The 25,357-nt window shown below is 37.6% G+C and overlaps 1 long non-coding RNA gene across 2 annotated transcripts in view; it reads right to left on the bottom strand.

Annotated features, from left to right (window-relative positions):
* LOC113252729 (uncharacterized) overlaps positions 1 to 25,357 on the bottom strand; it is a 323,663-nt gene that overhangs the window by 35,515 nt on the left and 262,791 nt on the right. The gene's annotated exons all lie outside the window — the stretch shown is intronic.

Genomic DNA, 25,357 nt, shown 5'->3' with positions numbered 1-25,357 from the left:
CAGCAGTGATGCAGAAACCAGAGTCTAGAATCCAGGATCCAGAATCTGGGACCAAGAATCTGGTGGTCTGGTTTGAGTCCCAGCTCTGCACATCTAGGGGCATGGTGCCTGGCAATTTACTGAATCTCTCATGGCTAGTTTCTTGAGCTATAAAATAGAATGACCGATGATGATGGTCATGATGGTAATAATGATAAGTGACTCACAGGGTTGTGGTAAAGCTTGTATAAAAAGAGGTATGTGAATATTCGTAGCAACAAGAACACTGGAGGGTTTTGAAGGCAACATCCCCCACAAGTCCTAGAATAACATAGATGCCTCTTAAAAGTGCATTCATTGACAGTGTGGTATATATGACAAAAGCTGCTCTTCTCACTTCCTTAAATGTACCAAAATATTGTGGACATTTAACAAATATAAATCATGAATGACAAATTTCAAACTTCCCTTTAACATGCTGAAATGATGTACCCCTAACCACAGTGACAGTGACCCTGTTTCTGCTGTTTCTATTTTGAGCAGCCATCACCTGGCCCTCCGGAGCAGAGATAACGAAGGAAAGATAAAGACAGGAAAAAGGATTTGGATGGCTTTAGATAAAGGGGCATTGTGTCTGGCAGGATCCCATCTCTATGGTATAAACATCACAAAAGGTGTTTTTGGTCAACCCAGACATGAAGTCATATAATTGGGATGCTGAGCCAGTGACTTATCTTCACAGACAGAGTTCACACAAAGTTATTTCTGTTTGCAGCACCATTGTTACTAAGAAAGGGCTTTTAGGAGCGAAATTCCTTACGCTATAGATAAAATATCCCCAAAGTATGATAACATTGGTTGGCCAATACTGTATCGCCAGCCAAAATGTCAGAAAGACTGTTTCAGAAAATCATGCCAGAGATTTTATACGTCTTACATGTCTCTTTGAATTGAAGCCCTAAGGGAGCTGTGTCGAAGTCAGCACATGTGGCCTACACCATCTCCCTGCATCCCACACTGAAGTTCCCTATCTTCTCCCTCCTACAATGCTTCCTCTGTTCCATGTGTTCACCAATATTACAAAGTGAATGTTCTTTTTACTCACAGAGAAGACGAAGCAATCCTATGGCACAGAGTTTGGCACAGCCTAGGTCAGGGGTCCATGAGCATTTCCTATTAAGGGCTAGATAGTGTCTTCGACTCTGTGGGCCATATACAGTCTATGGTGCGACTCCTCCTCCTCCACCTCCAACTCTTTAAAATTGTAAGAACCATGCTTAGTTTACAGGCTATAGGAACATACAGCTAGCTGGATTGGCCTGCAGACCATTCATGTGCTGACAACTAACCCAGGTGGTAAAATGTTAAACAGCAACAGTGATAATACGGAATTATAGGATTTCTGTTAGGATACAAAAAGTTGTAAGAATCCCTCACTCTTACTACAAACAACGAGAACAATCTGGATAAATTATAAAATCATGGTTGTTACAATGAGAAAACCCATCAGAAATCTGAGGACATCAGTAGGAGAAGAAAGGGAAGAAGAAAGGGGGGTTAACAGAAGGGGGAATGAACCATGAGAGACTATGGACTCTGGGAAACAAACTGAGGGCTTTGGGGGGGGTGGGATAGGCTGGTGATGGGTGGTGGGGAGGGCACGTATTGCATGGTGCACTGGGTGTTATACGCAAGTAATGAATCATGGAACTTTACATCAAAAACTAGGGATGTACTGTATGGTGACTAACATACCATAATAAAAAAAATATAATTATTAAAAAAAAAAAGAAATCTGAGGACGATAAATCTAAATGAAATAAATTCCAGATAGGAACAAGTCCTTCTAGAAGAGAGGAGTGCTTTTGTTGCTTTCATCTATTATGGAAGAGGAAGAAGAACCTACCATCTATGAATAAAGGGGGAACAGCTCAATGCCTGATGAGGTTTTAATGGCAGAGGGAGGAATGTGAAGATCTATAACCCCAAGGAACCTCAGGCATGGAACAAGTCTGCCCACACTTCCAACATTCAGGGTGAGAACTGAAAAAACCCTCTGTGGGATTTTTTATTTTGAGACAATGGATGACAAAGACCAGAAGGGGGGAGTGCAAGGCAGAAGGTGCTGAGGCTGGAGAAGGGGCAAGAGACTGAAAGATTACATTCTGAGGCTCCTCTTCATGCCTCATGGTGTGAACAAGTCTCTGAAGGCTGACCAAGGCAGCAGGAAGCCAATAATCCCCCAAAGGGCAGATATCCAAGAACATCCTTAAAAGAAAAGAGAACTCTCCAGAAACCCCAAAATCCCAAACTATAATACAGAGAGAAAGATTTTCCACAGTTTGGAAAGCTGGTGGATGGGCTGTAAACCACAAAGAGATCTCCAGACTCTCCCTGGTGCTCAGATCCCCAGGCAGTTGAAGAAAATTTCCTGACCCGGATCTCAGATCACTGGAAGCCAGTGGTGTTCTGGATCTAAATAAAACAAACATAAAATCCAGATGCAGTTAAGCTATGGGAAGATTGATTTGAGCTTCCGTGTTAGCAGCCTCAGAGATGAATGTGTGACTTTTTCTGGAAAAAGTAGCATTTACTTTGGTTTCTACAGTTGTTTACACATAATAGCTGATATTCAGTAAAAATTAGGAGACATGTGAAGAATCAAGTAAATGTGAGGTCGAGACAAAAAAGAAGTGGAAGCAGTGATGGCACAGGTAATGGATATATCACATCAAGACTTTAAATTTTTTTTTAAAGATTTTATTTATTTATTCACAGAGATAGAGACAGCCAGCGAGAGAGGGAACACAAACAGGGGGAGTGGGAGAGGAAGAAGCAGGCTCATAGCGGAGGAGCCTGATGTGGGGCTCAATCCCGTAATGCTGGGATCACGCCCTGAGCCGAAGGCAGACGCTTAACCGCTGTGACACCCAGGCGCCCCCAAGACTTTAAATATTTTAAAGGGTTTAGTGGAAAGCTGAAAACATGCTTTTAAAAGGGAGGAAATCAAAACAGAAAAATGCAAACTACAAAAATGAAAATAAAAATTCTGATATCACTGATGAAAAATTTGTTTGATGGGGTTATCAGCTGATAGGATTAGTGGAAGAAAAAAAATCAATGAATCTATAGGCAGGTTAATTGAAATTATCCAAATTGAAACACAAAGAGCAAAAGAAGTGAGGAAAATTAAAGGATAAGACATCACTTGTGGGACAATGTCAAAGGGTCTAACATATGTGTAATGGAGTTGCAGAAGGAGAGGAGAGCCAAAAATAGGACAGGAAAAAAAAATTGATGAGATTATGGACAATTCTCCAAACCGCTAAAATATATCAACTCACATTTCCAAGAAACTTGATAAATCTGAGGCATGATTTACTATTTTTTTTAAGATTTTATTTACTCATTTGAGAGCAAGAGAGAGAGTACAAACGGGGGAGAGGCAGAGGGAGAGGTAGAAGCAGACTCCCCACTGAGCTGAGAGCCCAACATGTGGCTCTATTCCAGGACCTGGAGATCATGATCTGAGCTAAAGGCAGACACCCAACCATCTGAGCCACCCAGGCACCCCTGAAGCAGGATTTAACTAAAGAAACCACACCTGGACACATCATATTCAAACTGCTAAAAACCAAAGATAAAAGGAAAATATTAAACATAGCTAAAGAGAATGAAAGACACACATTATATACTAGTACACAAAGAGAAGATTGATGGCTGATGTCTCAGTAGTAAAAATTAGAATCCAGGAAATAATGACATAACTTAAAAGGCTTAAATTGAAAAAAAAAAAAAAAGAAGAAGAAGAAGAAAAAGAAACAAAAAACTATCAACCCCAAATTCTATATCCAGCAAAAAAAGACTCCAAATAAATGTGAAATAAAGTCATGTTAGGGCAGAAGGCAAAAGAATTTATCTTCTTTTGATCATCTCTATAAAAAAAATACTAAAAGAAAATTTTCCATCTGAAGGAAAATATAACAGTTGGAAACCAGATCTGCAGGACAGAATGAAAAAGACTGTAAAGGGGATATATCAGAATATATAATAAAATTTTAAAATATTTTATATTAATATTGTGGTATAAAATTTCCCCAAATTGATATGTTCAGGGCAATTCCATCCTAGTAGACATTTTGATAGACACGCACAAACTGAACATAAACTATATATGAAAATACAAAGACTCAAAATAGCCAAAATAATTTTGGAACAAAAAAAAAGATTAGAGGACTCATATTATCTTATTTTTAAGACTTATTATAAAGCTGAAATAATCAAACAGTGAATATTGACATACAGATAAATGGAACAGAACAGAAACATAAGAAAAAGACCAACACATATGTAACCAAATTTTCCAAAGATGCCAACTTAATAAAATAAGGGAAAAGATAATCTTTCAATAAATTATATTGCAACATTTGGATATTTATATGCAAATATTTTAACAAAACCTTTACCTAACACCATATACAAGATTTAACTTGAAATGGATCATAGAGCTACGTGTATGGACTTCTTAAAGAAAATATCGGAGAAAATTTTCATGACAGTGAATTGGGCAAAAAATTCTCAGATAAGACACAAAAGCACAAACTATAAAAGAATTTGATAAATTGTATTCATCAAAGTTAAAAACTTTCGCTCTTTAAAAAATATTGTTAGGAAAAGAAAAGTCTAGACATGGAATGGGAGAAAATATTTGCAAAGCACAACTATGAAAATGGATACATAGATACAGATAAGTTTCATGTAACTCAATAAGAAGAAGAAAAGCACTTCAATAAACATGGCAAAATATTTGAATGGACATTTCAGCAAATAAAGATATATGAATGGCAAATGAGCACATGATAAGATGCTCAACAGCACTGGTAATAAAAAAATGGAAGAGAAAACTAAAATGAGACACCTCTACATACCTATAGAATGACTAAAATTTAAATAAACCAGGTTTCTATGAACAATTTTGCACAGTATGTTTACAGCCATATTTTTTCATTTTTCTTGAGTAAATACCTGGGAGTCAAATGGCCACAAGATAATGATTGTGCCATTCATATTTCCATCATCAACATATGAGAGTTCCAGTTGCTCCACATTCTGGCCATCATTTGGTACAGTCAACCTTTTAAAACGTAACCACTATGGTGAGTATGAAATGGTATCTAATTGATATTTTTATTTACAGGTCACTGATAACTAATGATGTGCTGCACTTCATGGATTTACTAACTTCTTGAGTATTTTCTTTTAAGAAACGTCTATGCAAGAATTTTGATGATTTTTATGGGACCATTTGTATTTTTGTTACTGGTTTGTTAGGGTCTCCTTATATATCTTTTATGGAAGTCTACCATCTGTATGATGTTTTGCAAATATGTTTTCCAGTCTGTGGCTTGGCTATTCATTTACTTAGTGGTATCCTTTCATGAGCATAATTTTTAGAAATTTTTATAAAATCCATTATGTCAAAAATTTTTATTTCATGATTAGACTTTTTTATGTCTTATCTAACAAACACATTCTCTCTCTCTTTTTTTATTTTTAGAGAGAGTGAGCAGGGGGAGGGGCCGAGGGAGAGGGAGAGAGAGAATCCCAAGCAGACTCCCTGCTGAGGGCAGAGCCACATACAGGGCTCAATCTCAAGACCTACCCAGGTGCCCCTGACAAATACATTCTTAATCCTAAGTAACAAATGTTCCCTCCTATGCTTTCTTCTAAAATATTTATGGTTCTTACTTATACATTTATATCCATAATATCTCTATGGAGTTCATTTTTGTGTAAGGAGTGAAGGTATAAATATTCATTTATTCCAGACCCATTTGTTAAATTCCTAATCTCACTTAATATACTCGTCTACATTTTATCAATTACTGAGATATGAGTATTTGCATATATCCAAATATGCCTATGGATTTGCATATTTCTCCTTTTCTGTTTTTACTTCTATTATTTTTGGCTTAATGTATTTCAAGCTCTATTTATATAAAATATATACATTATTAAATAATTAAGATATATATATATATATATATATTTAGAATCGTTATGTTTTCTTGGTGAATTGACCCCTTTACCATTTTGAAATATCTTTCTTTACACCTGGTAACATTTCTTGTTTTGAAGTCTACTTTATATGAAATCAATAGAGTTGCTCCAACTTTCTTTTGATTAGTGTTAATTTTAATGATAGAAACATATTTTAAGTCAGTGTGCAATAGGCAAAGGTAATTTTTTATGCATAACTGGGCATTTAGAAAACAGATCCATTTTTCCTCCTTCCAAAAATGTTATGCACTATGAACTTATATGAGAAAGTCCCAAATGCTAATCAGAAAGCCATTATGTCCCTTTCCAAACTTCAGTAGAAAAATCACCCATTCAGCTTGTCCCTTTTGAGAAGTAAGTGATGCCTCGGTCAGGCTAAGTGGAGAAAGACAGGAACTAAAGCCCATTTTCAGACTTTGGCAGGGTAAGTTTAGGTTTATAGGAAAGCCTCTTTATGAAACGTAAGTCTCAAAGAAACATATTACCAAATAATCTTCGATTGAAAAGTAATTTGTCCGAAATACCACATCAGTACAGAAATTACCTTAACATTTTCCCAAACACATGGTCTTGCCAGCCAGGAAGGTAAACTATCTTCTATCACATAAAGGCTGCTCCTTTCTTTGGGGTGATTTAATTATGTTGATGGATAACTTTTATTAGTGCTTTCTCTATGGCAAGCACTATGTTATATATTTTACGTACATCATTATCGATTACTCCTCAGAAAAACCTCATGAGAGAGGTACCACTATTCTACTACTGTAATTGTCTTTTTACAATTTAGGGAATGGAGCTTTAGAGATACTAAATAACTTTTCTAAATTTATCCAGATAATAAGAGATATTTTACTTTAAATCTCAATCTCATTGCTATTTAGCTCTAACATAATTGAGTTAAAGTTTGCATAGATGTAGAGTTTCAGCATGTATCTCTGTGTGTGTGTGTGTGTGTGTGTGTGTGTATACATGTGTTTTGTGGTTGTTATTGATGAAATGTACACTGTTGGTTCACATTGACTTTTCTATCAACTGAAACTCCCTAATACCTTTGTATGACTGTGTTTTAGGAAATAGGCATATATATCTGTCTTTTGAACTTAAATGTAAAACTCTATAATTATCTCTATTTTAAGTATGTCATTAAATCATTCCACATTTTTGTCTTACCCTAATTTTTAAAGATTTATTTATTTATTGGAGAGACAGAGAGCACGAGTGGGAGGGGCAGAGGGAGAGGCAGAGAGAGAGAATCCTCAAGCAGACTCTACGCTGGGCACAGAGCCCGACATGGGGCTCGATCTCAGGACCCTGAGATCACGACCAGAGCTGAAACCAAGAGTGGGGTGCTCAACTAACTGAGCCACCCAGGAGCCCCTACCTTACCGAACCCTAATTAAATAATTTTCTCCCACTTTCCTTTGTCTCTTACTAAGTTGGCATTTTTTTTAAATGAGTGCCCTGGGCCGTTGCTTATTAATCTTATTTTGAGTTAGAGTATATAAGATTATAAAGGGTTAAAAGCAGTAATAGAAATATGTATTCATCCAAGAGAATATATATATATGTATATATATGCGCATACACATGTGTATGTGTTTAAAAAGTCATCTCTAATTGCCACCTGTGTGATGAAAAGTCCCTGTGCAAAGAGTGGGTCCTAAGTTCTAAAGTGACACCACACAGTATGGAAGTAAGTTTATGTACAGTGTGTTCACATTCTTCATTCGCCTGAATGGTCAAAATAAAAACCATTAAAGCCAAGAGAAATCTCAGAAATCCTATGCCATTTATGGTAGTCAGGATAGGCTATATTGTGTTTCCTTATCAAACGAACAGACAATGGCTTAACACATAAACATGCATTTACTGTTATAATAATAGACTGTTCCCACTGAACATTCAGTATCTCCCCTAGGGCAACACTCTTCCATGTGCTGACTCAGGTATTTCAATCTGGTTCCATCTTGTGGCTCCTTCGTCTCAACCCATACTCTCCACAATCACTATAGCAACGGAAGGAAGACCATGAACCTGTTCTTAAGTACATACACGTCACTTCTGATCACAGCTTGTTTGTCAGAACTATTCACAACTGAACTACAAGGAAAGCTGAGGAATATTGAGGGGCGCATGAAATATGTGGTAAGCAAAAACTATCTATCCCATGATATTATTTTAAATATAATTGTATAGTTCCCCTGTAAGTTGAAACGTCCCCCCAAAATCACTGAGGGAAGATGTTATCCTGAGTCTAGTGCAGTGTCCCATCTCTCTGCCTTTTAAGTATTCTACAAAGATCTGTTCTCTGCTGACTGGAAACCCACTTTGTTACTGCCCCCCTTGGCTGCCATATTTTTCTATATCTTTGTTTCTAAGGAAATTATTATTTTATTGAATACATTACTTTAGCCTACATTCTTGGATTATGATAATAATTGTTAATATTAAGCAACAAAATGTCCATTTATTGAAGACCACACACTATCTATTATGCTGAGTGTTTTGCACATATTATTGCATTTAATCCTAATATATATATGAATTAGATGCTATTATCTTTATAGATGAGGAAACTGGGGATTAGAGAAGATCAATTAATTTGTAATCCATCCTTTTTTTTTTTTTCTTTTTGGAACCATGACTCCCTAGGACTACCTGTTTCCATCCTTATATTAGTTTATCATCTTTTGCATCCATGAGTTTTCTGTTCTGTCTAGATTTTACTAAAGCTAGGAAACAAGCCCCAGACCACCCAGGGCTTAGACTCAAGCAGGAAAGGCTTCAGTAAGATCTAGGCAGCTAGCCAAAGGACATTACTAAGCGACCGCCTCTCCTTTCTATGTACTTTTATTTGAATTTTCACAAGGATCTATCTGTGCCTGGGTGGTGAAGATGAGATGTTGTAAATGAGAAACTTTCATTCCAGGCCAGGAGAAAGGTGTGCTGAAGATCAAACACACATACACACACCCCTCAGGTACAAAAAGAACAAAGGAGCAAAGTTCCTTCAATGCCAAGAAGGAGAGACTGTGTACAGAAGAGGTAACTTTCAAATCTGAAAAGAAATAAAATGAAATACCTCAGGCTTGAAACCATGAAGATGGACAGTCCTGGCATAAACCAGGATTGAAATGGGGAAGATAATGTGAGGGACTTCAAAGGAAATGAGGAGAGTTTCATAAAATAGAACAGAATCTTCAGCTCTCTAAACAATTTGGTAGGGTTAGTTGGCTTTTCATTCATTCAACAGTCATTTGCTGAATAATCTATGTGCAAGGCACTGTGCACATATTGCTAGGTTATCTGGCATTGTTCCCATCAGAAATAGACCAAGTAATGCTGCATTTTCATAACTGAATAGAGGTCACTACTGATATAATCTTGGTCACCAGTGTATTGATTGATGGAAATTAAGCCCTACTGAGACTACTTAGATCCAAGCTCATAAACTGAAAGCCAATCTTATAACTTCATCATTTTGTCTTCCAGTTCACTCACATGGCCCCTAGACACACAAACACCTTGTGCTAGACAGTAATGCACTGCCCAAATCCCTCTTTCACAGTCAGAGACTTAATTGCCCCAGCTTCTGAAAGTGCTGCGGGCAGACAGTCCTTATCTGTCAATCCTTTTTGAGAGTACCTCTTCTGAAAGAAGTCGCCTTGTCAGAAGGCCTGCCATCCATGACTGCTCGATGCCTGGGGATAAAGGCCCTTTTGGCCTAACTCAGGACAATTCTGAAGGGCCATCTCATCTTCAAAATTCCCCACAGTGTAAACCGAGGATCCTATTGAGACTGCATTGCAGCATAACATCTCCCACTTCCGAATCCTACTTCCTTCCCATCCCCTCCACATGTGTTGATTCCAAAAACACCCCAGAAGAAAACAAGTGCATGCTAATTTCTATGTCAGACTGTTTCCTGGGGGATTCAACCTATCACACAACCTATCACCTCTCCTTGGGTCAATATCTACCTGGAACCCAGGCTGCTCTTCCTCCTTGTCCTTATTTCCCAATGTTGGCTAAGTCACTGAGGTGTCTCAGATCTCTTCTGATCTGCTCTGTTCTCTTTAGTCCTTTCTTCCTACTGGATCTGTCAAATGGTCATCTTACCACAATCTTTATCAGAAATTCATCTATTTGCATTTTGCTTATCAAGCCAACTAGAAATCTCCATTTCACAGACCAACACTTAACAAGAGTCTGTATTTGTTCTCAGTGTCAGAAGATGCCTGAGGTCTTAAGCAGGGCCTACTATGGAGGGCAGGGGTGGTGAGAAAGAGCCTCTAGAACATTCCATTTGAATGCCCTCAAACAATTCTAGAAAGGCGGAAAACTGTTGAAGACAACAACTACAGCATGAGGTATCAAGTAATAAAATCTGTAAAAAGAAGGACAGGTAACATTTGCAAATTTGAAGGAGGAATTTCCAGCTGAGAGATGATAAAAAAAATCATCACAGAATGAGCAATATTTTAGTTGAACTTCAAAAACTAAGAATGATTTATGCATGAAATCATGGAAGAAGCTGTTTCAGGATATGAGGAGAAGAACAGTGTGAACAAAGACACAGAGGGAAGAGAATATGGAGCATGTAAGGGATGCCAGCATGACGCCTGGAGTATAAAGTATTTATAGAGGAATAGTGAGAAAGAAAATTGAAAAAACAACTGTGATGAAAGTATTCCAAAATTAAAAAATACATATATATATATAAGAGTGGACAGAATGTAGAAATTTTTTGTGCTTGGAAATATGATACCACACCAAAACTTTAAAATTAGACAAACAAAAATGGGAAAGGTGTTATGGTGTTATGTTACTGCCCTTCAACAAATAAATAGAATAGCATGTGTTTCTAATGATATTTTTTCACCAGGCCCATAGATTTCCACTTCCAATTTTGTGTTTGTTCGTTTGGAAGGGAATCATTTGGAGGTACTCAGATAGGTATAAAGGCAGAAGTTTGACCCTCATTAAAAGGATACTGGGGGCGCCTGGGTGGCTCAGTTGGTTGAGAGTCCAACCCTCGGTTTTGGTGCAGGTTATGATCTCAGGGTCATGACATCGAGCCCCACAGAGCTCCACGCTCAGCACAGAGTGTGCTTGAGACTCTCTCTCCCTCTCCTTCTGTCCACCCCCCCCCCCCCACTAAAAGTAAATAAATCTTTTTTAAACAAATGATACTGGATCGCTTCTCTGAAGACTACATTTCTTGTCTAGATCCAACAATACTTGATGGTACTACCTTTCACCTAGTCACTTCACCCAGAGTCCTCAAAATAACTCAGTCCCTTCCTCCTCTGAATCTAGCACATAAATCTCTGGGATACAAGACTCAAGCTCCTTGAAGGCAGAAACTGTGTGTGAATCATCTATATAATCCCAATACTTAGCAATAATAAAATAAAACAGGCTCCCTAAATGCCAGTTTAATAAGTGAATGAATTACCTGACCATGATGTAGAATCCTCCCTGAGGGAGCTCCCTTGAGCCTGAAATCTACTTACATATCTAAAAAAATGTACTTGTTTGTAAGCCACAGAGAACAACTTTTGCTCTTCAGGTGAAATGAAGATTTATTGGAAAGATAACAGAGTTGTCACAGATTCAAATGAGAAATTAAATACTTCCATCTCAGAGCCATAAGGATGTCAGCATTAGGAGTCTGCAGGCCTTTGTGTCCAACTGATGACCACAATGTGACTACTAGTCTCAAACCCTGTGTCTCTCGCTGTGATGCCAAACTCCCAAGTGGGAGAGTTTAGTTGTTCCAGGTGAATAAACGAGCCCCTTTCCTCACTGCAACATACCTGGGAATTACAAGGTAAGAAGGACATGGCTGGGGGCGCCTGGGTGGCACAGCGGTTAAGCGTCTGCCTTCGGCTCAGGGCATGATCCCGGCATTGTGGGATCGAGCCCCACATCAGGCTCCTCTGCTATGAGCCTGCTTCTTCCTCTCCCACTCCCCCTGCTTGTGTTCCCTCTCTCGCTGGCTGTCTCTATCTCTGTCGAATAAATAAATAAAAAATCTTTAAAAAAAAAAAAAAGAAGGACATGGCTGCTGGGAGGAGTCATCGGGGGACAGGCAGCACCCCCAGAGTGTGCCTTCTCTATCCTACCTGCCTCGTGAATACTCACACTTTCTTCTTTATATGATCATGTCCAGTACGTAGGACTGACTTCTATGTGTCAAATGCTGCCTAGTGTTTCACGCACGTTCACTCATTTAATCCTCGGAACACCTTACAATGTGGGACACTGTTTTTATCCTTTCAAAGAGGAGGAAACTGAAGTACAATGAAAATAACTTCTGTGAGATTATCCAATGACTGCTTTGTGCCTCAATTTTCCCATCTGTGATAAGTATACCTATTTTACAAAGCTGTTGGAAATATTGAGTAATATATGAATTTGCGGGACCTACCTCATTATGGGGACTATTGTAGTCAATTGATTTTATGTATTAGTGGTAATAATAGCTTAATCTTGTTTATGACACATTTTTAGTTCCCCAACTCTAAGAGAATTGGTGTGCACAACTTTAAGCAGCTAAGGACTGAGTCATTATCCAATGACTATTTCTCAGAGCCTAGATTCAAATCCAGACATTTTAAATTTATTAGCCTGCACAATTAACTAATATGCTAGAAGGCTGAGAGTTGGAGCCGTGCAATCTATCACCAGGCTCCATATAAGGTCTGGGCTCAGCAACCATATTAGGAAGTCTTCAAGAGCCGCCACACATCTTTCTTCTCTTCAAGTCCCAACAGTACCAAATACAGGGCTGGGTCTGGGAGGCTCTTAATAAAACATGCTTACCCATTCCATAAAATTGACCCCACCCACCTTGTCAGTGCTCACTTCTCAGCCCTTCCAGACCTGCAACACATTCCCTCTTTCCTTAAATCTGCTGTGATTTGGTTTAAACTGCACCCCACCACCTCTATTTCCAGAGACTTCCAGTATTACACTAATATTTGGAAAATGTGGGTGTATCTGTTAGTCCTTAATTTATTCATTTAAACACACCTACCAAGTGCTACATAGCTAAAAATTGCCAGAAAAACAGGGTTAAATAACCCTAAGACACTGTCCCCCCCCAAAAAAAACACACATAGCCAGATGACAGAGAAGAACATATAAGCCAAATATAACACATAACAAGTTGCATAGAGAACTTCCACCCTCTCCCACCCTCTATCCACTTACCCAACAGCATCTGTATTCAGCGATAGACATCTACCTTCTCTGTCACTAAGATGTACTATGCATGCCTCAGGCTAAAGCCAACCCTCGCCTCGTGCAGCAGACAGACCATCTCTCTCACCTCTCTGAGACCATCACTCCAGTAATGCAACACTCCCTCTTCTATCATCAGGTTTTCCTATCTGATGGATTATTCCTTCCAGCATACAACCAAGTTATTCTTCTTTCCAAATGACAAAAATGCAAATATTAGAAAAAAAAAACCCTCTCTTAAACCCATTCTTGCTATCCAGCTATCCTGTATTATAGCCCTTCTTAGCAAACTTCTAAATGTTACCCAATTTCTCACATTCTCTCTTACACTCAGTCCCACTTGGCTTTTGCTCCATTGCAACCACCTTATCAAAGTGATCGACGAGCTCAGCCCTCATCTAAACTGATCTGTAAACATGCTTTTCATTAAGACCCTAAGGCAGATGATACTATGGTTGTTCTGCTCTAGCTGTCAGGATATTTCCTTTAAACGACTGAAACCCACCTGCTTGTAGCTTGCACCAATGGGTCTCTACTTTGACTTTTGGAACATCACTGTTCCAACCTACTCTCTCTTTCAAAAGCAGACTTACCACTGTTGAAGTCAGATCTATGTCCCTATACTGACATCCTTTCTACCTAAACATCACACGTACTTGATGTACTTCGGAATATTAGTAGAGTCAACTATGATATGAATGCAGAGAGGAGTAGATTATTTGAAAACTGTTAATTTATTTGTTCAACCAACGGATGTTTCTTAAGTATCCACCATGTGTCGAGCACAATTGTGGGCACTGGTGATACACAGCAGTGAGCAAGACAGACGTAACACCTGCCTTCAGGGAGCTCATGTAGTAAATCCTAGTGGAAAGTGATAACATCACTCTAGGTTGTTCTGGTGTTTTATAAATATTTGTGTTTACATATTCTGAATTATGACCTAGCACATTTTTTCATCTCCAAAATTCCCTGGTCCCTGCTTTTCCTCACTTCCAAGCCAGAGGCTAAAGAAAGATGACAGAAAATAATCCAAAAGGAGCAATGAATCGAGTTGATGTCTTTGAGTTCCAAAGTAGATTATTTTTTTTGCCCATAGCAAAAACAATAGTCATGAAAATGAGCTATAGCCAAGCATTTGGGAAATTTCCCAAAATCTAAGTTTTAAATAATAACACAAAAAATTGTAGGACTCAGAACATGAAGTCTATATAAGCAACCTAAAATGGAAAGCACTAAACTTCATTCACTGGCCTTCCATCCAAGCCTGCAAAAAATAGTTTTGCATTATTTCTTTAGGGTTTGGAGAGTAACTAGCCAGGTCTTCTCTTCTTCCCTGTTAAGAATGTTGGGATCACTGATACCAATAAACCACAGAGCTTCACAGCTGCTCATGAGCTGCATGCATGGAATACATGTCCTTTTACATTCAACACCCCTCCACTCCTGCTGGTATTCTGTGTCCTCCATTCTTTCCCTATTTGATTATTACTATTGAACACCCTGTTGCAGTTAAGAGCTACATTTGAGAAAACAATCAGTCTAGATTTGAATTCTAGCTTGATCACACACTAGCTCTATGACTTCAGCACATGACTTATTTGCTTTGTGCCTCAATTTTCCCATCTGTGATAAGTATACCTATTTTACAAAGCTGTCGGAAATATTGAGTAATATATGAATTTGCGGGACCTACCTCATTATGGGGACTATTGTAGTCAATTGATTTTATGTATTAGTGGTAATAATAGCTTAATCTTGTTTATGACACATTTTTAGTTCCCCAACTCTAAGAGAATTGGTGTGCACAACTTTAAGCAGCTAAGGATTGAGCCAAATAGATCACTTTCCTCTAGAAAGATAATCACTTCTGTTAGGTTCTCTACTCACCTTCTTGCTTCTGCTTTGTTATCACAAAAGCTCCATAAAAGACACTTGAGGATTTTTCATCCCATCCTACAGCCTCCAAACTGATTTCCCTTTCTCCTGTCATGTCACTATCTCACAACCTCTGGGTAGCCACGATACTGGTCCACTTGCAATGGGAACAAGTTGTGCCCCCATATAAAATCCTTCAATAGCTTCCCACCATAACCTCCAGGAACAGTCCAAGCTCGTTGCAAGGCAAATAAAACTTCCCAAAAATGACCCCAGCTACTTTTTTAGCTTCATTTCACACCAATCCCCACTTTCCAATCTGCTCCAGAAAGAAATGCTTATCTTGTCCTACACAGAAAATGTCTCCCATCTTTGTACCTGTACTCATGCTGTTCCTTCAACCATGAAAGCCCTTCTTCCAGTTCATGCCGGACTCACACATCAGTTCTTTTAAAACCAAAGTCAGACGTCATCTCCTGCAGGAATACTTCAGGAGCTCCCTGGGTTGGACTCTTCTCTTGCTTGTTCTGTGTTATCTCAAATTATATATCCACATCAATTACTACTGTCACAAAATCATCCAAATTATCTGATTACAGATCTACCAGATTGGAAACCCATGGAAAGCTGGGAAATGTCTTAAAGACATATCCAGTGTCTAGCACAATGATTTACACAGAAGTAGCTGTTTAAAAATAACCCCAAAGATACAGACGTAGTGAAGAGAAGGGCCATATGCACCCCAATGTTCATAGCAGCATTGTCCACAATAGCTAAATTGTGGAAGGAGCCGAGATGCCCTTCAACAGATGACTGGATTAAGAAGATGTGGTGCATATATACAATGGAATATTACTCAGCCATCAAAAAGAACGATTTCACAACATTTGCAGCAACATGGACGGGACTGGAGGAGATTATGATAAGTGAAATAAGTCAAGCAGAGAAAGACAATTATCATATGGTTTCAGTCATTTATGGAACATAAGAAGTAGGAAGATCGGTAGGAGAAGAAAGGGAAGAATGAAGGGGGGGTAAACAGAAGGGGGAATGAACATGAAAGACTATGGACTCTGGGAAACAAACTGAGGGCTTCAGAGGGGAGGAGGGTGGGGGATTGGAATAGGCTGGTGATGGGAATTAAGGAGGGCACGTATTGCATGGTGCACTGGGTGTTATACACAAATAATGAATCATGGAACATTACATCAAAAACTAAGGATATGCTGTATGGTGACTAACATAACATAATAAAAAATTATTATAAAAAAAGTAAAAACAATAATAAAATTAAAAAAAATAATTTCAAAAGCTCTGGACAATGCCTCAGATGAGCTTGTATCTGGTTCCATCTCTTCCATAAATTAGTCACATTATTTTAGCTAAATCACTGAAATTTGAAGATGTTTCCTCCTGTCTAAAACGGGCATACTTCCCTTAACTCCCCATCACCTATCTGGTCTCCCTACTTTACTGTGAAAAAGCAAAATATATTAAATAATCCATGTTATTTTTTAAAATTGCAAGATGCTATGCAAATACAAAATATTTCTAGAACAAATATTTAATTTGGTTGGAACCATTTGAGATCACTGTAAAAATATGTCAGAGATGTAACTAAGCTCTCATTCCTTTCAACTGGAATTAGGAACAACAATAACAACAAAATCAATCACAGAACGTGAAACTTCTCAGAGAACTTTGCAAAACTCAAGTAAACGAACTGCACACTTGGAAGACTCTGTGGAATTATTCATCCCTGTTTTTATAAAGGAAGCATTCTGAGACTCGAAGATATTATGAGCCTAGCTAAGGGTTACTAGATTGGAACACATATAAGACCCAGGACTCTGGGTTCCCTGTCTAGTTCTCTTTACAATAAACTGACCTAAATCTAGATTAGATATCTATTAATTCATGCATGAACAAAATACAATATAGGATAACTTTGATGTTTTGGGTTTTGAAAATTCTGAAATCGTTTGTAATGCCACATTCTAAATCAAATCATCCACAAATTATTCACAAAACTAACTTTTGATATATTGATATAAGGTCCTAAGAATGCCTCCCCAGAGAGCATAAGTTTGGGACTAATTTTCCTTCCTAAGCAAATAGTGGTCACATCTTACAGTGTTATTGGGAGTGACGTGGAAACAGTCTGTGTTCAAGTGACAACTGCCTGTTACTATGGCCCCCAATCCCTATCCACTGTCCAGCCTATTCACCACATCTCACAGGGAAGCCAGCTTTCCTCATTTGAAGGAATCCTGTAATGAGCCCAGGCCTGGTGACTTCCGCAACAGAAAATTCCCAATGAAAGAGTTGATTCAGCTTGTGGAAGGAGCTAGGAAGCTGAAGTTGAACAGCTGTTCTTAGATAAACCTTTCTGCCTTCCAGGAGCTGTTTGTGTGCTGAGCCCCCATGGAAGCCAAAATGATATCTGGCCATATTAGTAAGCAGACTGTAGTTGGCCGTTCACCCAAGTGCTAGGTATTGTTCCAGGTGCTAACAGTAGCACAGGGAACCAGACAAAGTTCAGGCTCAATTCTGACTTATTTGGGATAGCTTGCTTTCTGTTTATCCACAGTGGAACAGAATCTGGAGATGTGGACTCTGGGTCCAGTTTTTCCATTAAGTATTAATAGCCCATGTAACTCTCAGCTTTAATTTCCACAGCTGTAGAATAATAACCACAATCCCTGTTTCAGAGTACCTTTGGAGATCAAATAGGATCATTGGTGTTCCTGTTTTCTGAAATGCATTAAGATTTACAAATCAGTATGTAAAAGCCTTCCTAAGTTCTACACAGTGTAGCTCCAAATATTTTTTCCAGATGTATCTACTCGTGCCTGCCCACAGAGAGCCCCTTGTCAGCCAAACCCATCTTCATTCCCCTCATCAAACCATATATTTTCTTACCTCTTATTCTTTGTTTCTGCTGTTTTTCCTTCCTAAAATGCCCTTTACGACTAAGATTTTATTCTATTATTCTATTCCAAGATTTTATTCTATTATTTATTTGACAGGGAGAGAGCGAGAGAGCAAAAGCAGGAGGTTGAAAATTCAGTCCCCATGGGAGCTGGAAGGTAACATAAAATCAGTGTAGATCATCTGACATAAAAGAATAGGGAGCTGTAGGGATGGCAGCAAAAGGAAGTGCACATTTTCTGTAGTTGCTACTCACTACCTGTTAATTACTCCACGTGAAAATCAGGCTTGGTAGGACTGCGAATATTAGCACATTTGATTTTGTTCCACAGGTCTCTGAGACACTGTTAAATTTTATTCTTTCATTCTTTTTTCTTTCTGTTCCTCAGACTGACAATGCAACTGACCTGTTGTCAAGTTTGTGGACTCTTTCTTTGACCATTTCAAATCTGCTGTTGGCCTCCTCTCATGAATTTTTAATTTTGGTTATTATATTTTCCAACTCCAGAATTTTTTATTTGGTCCTTTTATAAATCTGAAATCATACCAAGTATGCTCTCTGACAATAATAGGATGAAATTAAAACTCAATAACAGAAATTGGGGAAATACAAAAATATGTAGAAATTAAACAACACATTCCTACTGTTGAACCAATGTTTCAAAAAAAAGTGGTATTATTAACTACTTGAATAAATGAAAAATTAAAACACAAGATACCAAAAATTATGAAATGCAGCCAGAACAGTGATTATCAGGAAATCTGAATTTCTGAACACCTGTGCTGAAAAAGAAGCAACAAAGAAAAAGGAAGAAGAAAAAACATTTCAAACTGGTATCCTAACGGTACACCTTAACAAACTAGAAAAAAGTGCAGACTAAACTCTAAACAGAGTGGGGAATGAACCATGAGAGACTATGGACTCTGGGAAACAAACTGAGGGCTTCAGAGGGGAGGGGGGTGCGGGATTGGGACAGGCCGGTGATGGGTATTAAGGAGGGCACGTATTGCATGGTGCACTGGGTGTTATACGCAAATAATGAATCATGGAACACTACATCAAAAACTAAGGATATACTGTATGGTAAATACCATAACATAATAAAAAATTATTATAAAAAATAGAGGGAGGTGGGCATTAAGAAGGGCACTTGTGATGAGCACTGGGTATTATAGGTAAGTCATCAACTGCTATATTCTATGAATGACAAGAATTTAAATAAAAATTTGAAATAAAAAAATAAACTCTAAACAAGAACAAGGAAGGAAATAATAAAAATTAGAATGGGAATAAATAACAGAAAACAGAAAAAAACAATTAAAGAAAACAAAAAAAAAATGGTTCTTTGGAATGATCAACAAAATTGGCAAATCTTTATCAAGCTTGACCAGAAAAAAAGAGAGAAGTTTCTAACTAGTAATATCAGAAATTAAAGGATCCACCACACTGATCTTATATAAATACATTATTAAGAAATAACATTAACAAATTATGCCAACAAATTAGACAACCTAGAGAGAAGGGATACACTATGGGAAAGACACAGCCTGCAAAAATAGACTCAAGAATAAATCTAAAATCTAAAAAGCTCTATAACAAATTATGTTATAGAGAAAAGAAATTGAGCTATGAATCAAAAAACTTCCCATGAAGAAAAGTTTATGACCATATGGTTTTATGGATATATTCTATCAAATGTTTAAAAAGAATTAATACCAATTCTTCATAAACTCTTCCAAAGAATAGAAGAGGAGGAACTCTTTCCAACTTATAATGAGACTAGTATTATACTGATACCAAAACCAGATAAAGACACCACAACAAAACAAAACCAAACAAAACAAAACCATTAACCAATATTCATTATAAACATGGATGTAAAAATATGCAATAAAATACTAGCAAACTAAGGCCAGCAACACGTATACAGAATTGTGCACTTTGACAAAGTAGGATTTATCCCAGGAATGCATATTGTTTTAACATAAGAAAATCAGTGTAATCTACCATATTAATAAAATAAAAGACAAAAAGCATGATCCTTTTAATAGATACAGAAAAGCACTTGACAAAAAAATCCTTTCATGACAAAAACATTCAACAAAGTAGGAAAACAAGAGGCCTTTTTATCTCATTCTCATGAAGGAATCTATTAAAAACCTGCAGCTAGCATCCTTTTATTTTTTCTCCAAGATTTTATTCTATTATTTATTTGACAGAGAGAGAGCGAGAGAGCAAAAGCAGGAGGAGCAGCTGAGGTAGAGGGAGAAGCAGGCTCCCTGCTGAGCAGGGAACCCAATGTGGGGCCCGATGTGGGGCTTGATCCCAGCACCCTGGGATCATGACCTGAGCCAAAGGCAGATGCTTAACTGACTGAGTGACCCAGGCGTCCTGTTAGCATCATTCTTAATAGTGAAAGACTGAATGTTCTCTCCCTAAGATAACGAACAAGAAACAGTTGTCTACTCTTGCTACTTCTACTGAACATTGTACAGGAGGTTCAAAGCAGCGCCATGAGGGTAGATTATACATGTTAAAAAAAAAAAGACATCTAGATTGAAAAGGAAAAAGTAAAACAATCTCTATTTGCTAATGTCATCATGTCTTATGCAGAAAATCTTAAAGAAACTACAAAAATTATTAGAACTAATACATGACTTCAATGAGGTTGCCAGATATAAGATTAATATACAAAATCAATTTTATTTTTATATACAACCATGAACAATCCAAAAATTAAACTAAGAAAACGATTCTATTTACAATAACACCTAAAGAAAAAAATATTTAGGAATACTTTTTACCAAACAAGTGCAAGACTGCACACTAAAAACCACAAAAAATCATTGAAAGTAATTAAGGAAGACAAAATAAATGGAACAACCCCCCATGTTTATGAATTGAAGACTGAATATTGCTGTAGTGGTAGTACACCCCAAGTTGATTCACAGATTCAACACAATCTCTATCAAAATCCTAGCTGCATTAATTGAAGAAATTGACTGCTAATCCTAAAATTTATATGGAACTGCAAGAGGTCCTGAATAGCAAAACACTATTAAAAAAGAAAAAAAGTTGAAGGACTCATACTTCCTGATTCCAAACCTATTACCAAGCTGTAGCGAACAAAACAGTCTGATATTGGCAGAACAATAGACAGTAAAACTAATGGAGTAGAATTGAGAGTCCAGAAACAAACCCTTATATTTATGGTTAATTGATTTTTGACAAGAGGTCAAAAAAATTCGAAGAAGAAAGAATAGTCCTTTCAACAAATGGTGGAGGGAAAACTGAATATCCACACACAAAGGAATAAACTTGAAATCCTACCTCACTCTACATACAAAAATTAAAGTAGATAATAGGCCTAAATGTAACTGCTAAAACTAAATAAAACAAAACAAAACAAAAAAAAACTTTTAGAATAAACACAGGAGTAAATGTTTGTTACAATGGATTAGGCAATGGTCTCATGGATATAACACCAGAACCACAGTAACCAAAAGAAAAAGAAAAAAAAATACACACACACGACTTCATCAAAATTAAATATTTTTGTACTTCCAAAGATATCATCAAGAAAGTGAAAAGACAACTCAAAGAATAGGAGAAAATGTTTGCAAATTATATATCTGATAAGGGACTTCATATCCAGAATATATAAAAAATTCATATAAGTCAAGAATAAAAAATATAAATAACCCAATTAAAAATGAGCAAAGACTTTGAACAGACATTTCCCCAAGGAATCTATGAAAATGGTTAATATGGAAAGATGTTCAGCATCATTAGTTACTAAGGAAATTAGATCAAAACCACAATGAGATGTCACTTCACATACATTAGGACACCTAAGATCAGATAGACAATAACAAATGTTGGTGAGGCTATGAAGAATTTGGAATCCCCATACATTGCTGCTGAAAATATAAAAGAGTGCAACCTTTTTGTAAGAGGATTTGGCAATTCCTCAAAAACTTAAAAAAGAGTAACTATATGACCCAGCACTTGTACTCCTAGCTGTATACCTAAGGGAATTAAAAACATATTCCCACATAAAAACATGTTCACCAATATTCACCATACCCTTATTTATAACAGCCAAAAAGTAGAAATAACCCAAATGTCCAACAGCCAATGAATGTGTAAACAAAACACGTAATAACTGCACAATGGAGTATTATCTGGCTATAAAGACGGGTGAAATGCTTGCCCATGCTAGAAAAATGATGAACCTTGAAATATTATGCTAAGTGAAAGAAGCCGGACAAGAGGCCATGTGTCGTATGATTCCATTTGTATGAAATGTCCAGGATAGAAAAATCCATACAGCCAGAGTATATTTGCATTTGTCAATAATTGGTAGGAAGGGACAATGGAGGAGAAACTGCTAAGGTACAGGGTTTTTTCTGGATGATAAATGTTTTTAAAATTAGATAGTGGTGAGGGGGCGCCTGGGTGGCACAGCAGTTAAGCGTCTGCCTTCGGCTCAGGGCGTGATCCCGGCGTTATGGGGATCTATGAGCCTGCTTCTTCTTCTCCCACTCCCCCTGCTTGTGTTCCCTCTCTCGCTGGCTGTTTCTATCTCTCTCAAATAAATAAATAAAATCTTTAAAAAAAATTAGATAGTGGTGAGGGCTGCACATTCCATGAATACACTAAAAAACATTTAAGTTTACCTTTTAAAGGGGTAAATTTTATAGTATGTGAATTATTTCTCTTTAAATCTGGTACTTTTCTTCAATGATATTCATTATAATCACAAAGTCCGATACAGTTTTTTGGCACATCAAAAAACTTTTTTTGATAAAATCTTTGGAAGGTGGTGTGAGTTAAATGCCTGGGAGTGAAGGCACCTAAGGAGGGTCAGGTTTGGTTGTTTAAACCCTATGACCCAGCCATTGCAATACTGGGTATTTACCCCAAAGATACAGACGTAGTGAAGAGAAGGGCCATATGCACCCCAATGTTCATAGCAGCATTGTCCACAATAGCTAAATGGTGGAAGGAGCTGAGATGCCCTTCAACAGATGACTGGATTAAGAAGCTGTGGTCCATATATACAATGGAATATTACTCAGCTATCAGAAAGAACGAGTTCTCAACATTTGCTGCAACATGGACGGCACTGGAGGAGATAATGCTAAGTGAAATAAGTCAAGCAGAGAAAAGACAATTATCAGATGATTTCTCTCATCTATGGAACATAAGAACTAGGAAGATCGGTAGGGGAAGAAAGGGATAAAGAAAGGGGGGGGGTAATCAGAAAGGGGAATGAAGCATGAGAGACTATGGACTCTGGGAAACAAACTGAGGGCTTCGGTGGGGGGTGGGGGAATGGGATAGACTGGTGATGGGTAGAAAGGAGGGCAAGTATTGCATGGTGCACTGGGTGTTATACGCAACTAATGAATCATCAAACTTTGCATCAGAAACCAGGAATGTACTGTATGGTGACTAACATAATATAATTAAAAAAATTTTTTTAAGTAAAAAATAAAATAAAATGCAAATATTTATTTCTAGTCCTTCTTCCAGAGTGGATAATGGAGAATGATTGACAATTGAAATAATTTCAAGAAGAGTTTAATACTTCAGGGCACGTGACATAACCTCTTCTCGTCTTTTAATTCCTTACCAGCAACTGACTGAATTTTTAGGTTATATCACAGCTCTAAGTCACCGAAGAGCAAGAAATAAAAAGAAAGGCTGGCATAGCCTCCTTTCACACCATTTTAGAAAGAGCTCAAGCTTGGGGAGTCATTGTATGCAGCTGCCTTTCTCATGAGTAGTTCTGCAAAAACAGTCATGAACTATCAAATGATGCCACTGATGTACTATTATGTGTCCCCCAAGCCACCATTTATGATGAATCTGACTTTCTAAAAATGATTAAGGAGCACCTGCAAGTAGGAAGATTTTAGAGGAAGATGGGCAATCAGGAGTTGAGAGCTAGGCTGAAGAAAATAACTTTAGCCCTGCATTATTCATGCAGCAACCAATACACATAGGTCAGATGATCACTAAACATGTCTTGAATGAATGAAAATGTTGAATGAATTAAGCACGTATTCAAACAATCCATGAAAAGTCTTACAACCATGAGTTCTTCGTATGGAGAAGTAATGTTTTACATTGCAGATTCTGTTTTGGAAGGGATTTAAGAAATTAACAGATTCAATTTCCCACTTGTGTTTGAATATCACTTTCTTTATCTTCTTTAAGGGTTAACCCAACTTATATTTGAATATATTTCCTGATGTTGAATTTATGAGGTCTCAGGATGGTTCATCTTTGAAGATTTGACTACTCATTCTGCATTTAATTAGCTACTGTTTACCAAGGGCCACCTTCAGAATACCAGGCCTTAGAGGTAAAGTGGTGAATAAACAAAAGGATAAGACAAAGACTTTGCCTTTACGCAGTTTTCATTCTAGTGGGGTAGAAAGAAGAGACAGAAATGACCGAACAAAATATATTTTGGTTGATGATAAAACCTATAGAAAAAATAGAATAAAGGCAACAGAGAATGCTGGAGGTGACTGCTATTTTATACGTAGTGGTCAGCGTAGGACTCTCTGATGAGGAAATATTCGAGCAAAGAGAGTCTAAATGTTTAGACTAAACCAGTTCTGCCACTAATTTGTGATGTGGCCTTTAGCAAGTAACTGCCCCTTTCTATGATTCAATGTCTTTGTACATAAATGATTGAAATCTAGGTTCCCTTCTAGGTCAATATACTATCATGCAAAGGAAAAGGCCATTATTCAAGGACAAGTGAAATATGAGTAAATACAGTGCAGCTATATAAGGCACGGGGGCGGGGGGGGACTGCTGATCAGTTTCCTGGTCTGTAATAAAATCTCCTCCATTCAAAGTCAGTGTAACTCAAGGTCAGAGTTTCTCTTCCCTCTCTTTCTTCCTCACCTAGAATTTTTCTCCCCACAAGTTGTATTCCACAGAGGCTCTGTCATGGTGAATTTTTTTTTTTTTCTTTTCAGAAAGGATTCAAGTGGCTTGATTTCAAATTCAGGAACGGAGAGCAATCACAGTGGCTAAATTCCTTCAGGAGGGTCTGTGATGTAGTCTAATGGTTTTGGCTACATATTAAGAGTCATCTGGGAAGCTTTTAAAAACCCCAGTGCCCAGGCTGTGCCCCAGAAGAATCAATCAGAATCTCCCAAAGTTTATTTAATATCCCTCAGGTGATTACAACGGACAGCTATGATTGAGAACTTTGGTTTAAGGAAAAGAGTTTGG

This window comes from Ursus arctos, unplaced genomic scaffold (assembly GCF_023065955.2).
Source record: "Ursus arctos isolate Adak ecotype North America unplaced genomic scaffold, UrsArc2.0 scaffold_6, whole genome shotgun sequence".
NCBI classification, from domain to species: Eukaryota; Metazoa; Chordata; class Mammalia; order Carnivora; family Ursidae; genus Ursus; species Ursus arctos.
The sequence above is the reverse complement of the archived record's forward strand: the minus strand, read 5'-3'. Positions and strand labels throughout refer to the sequence as shown.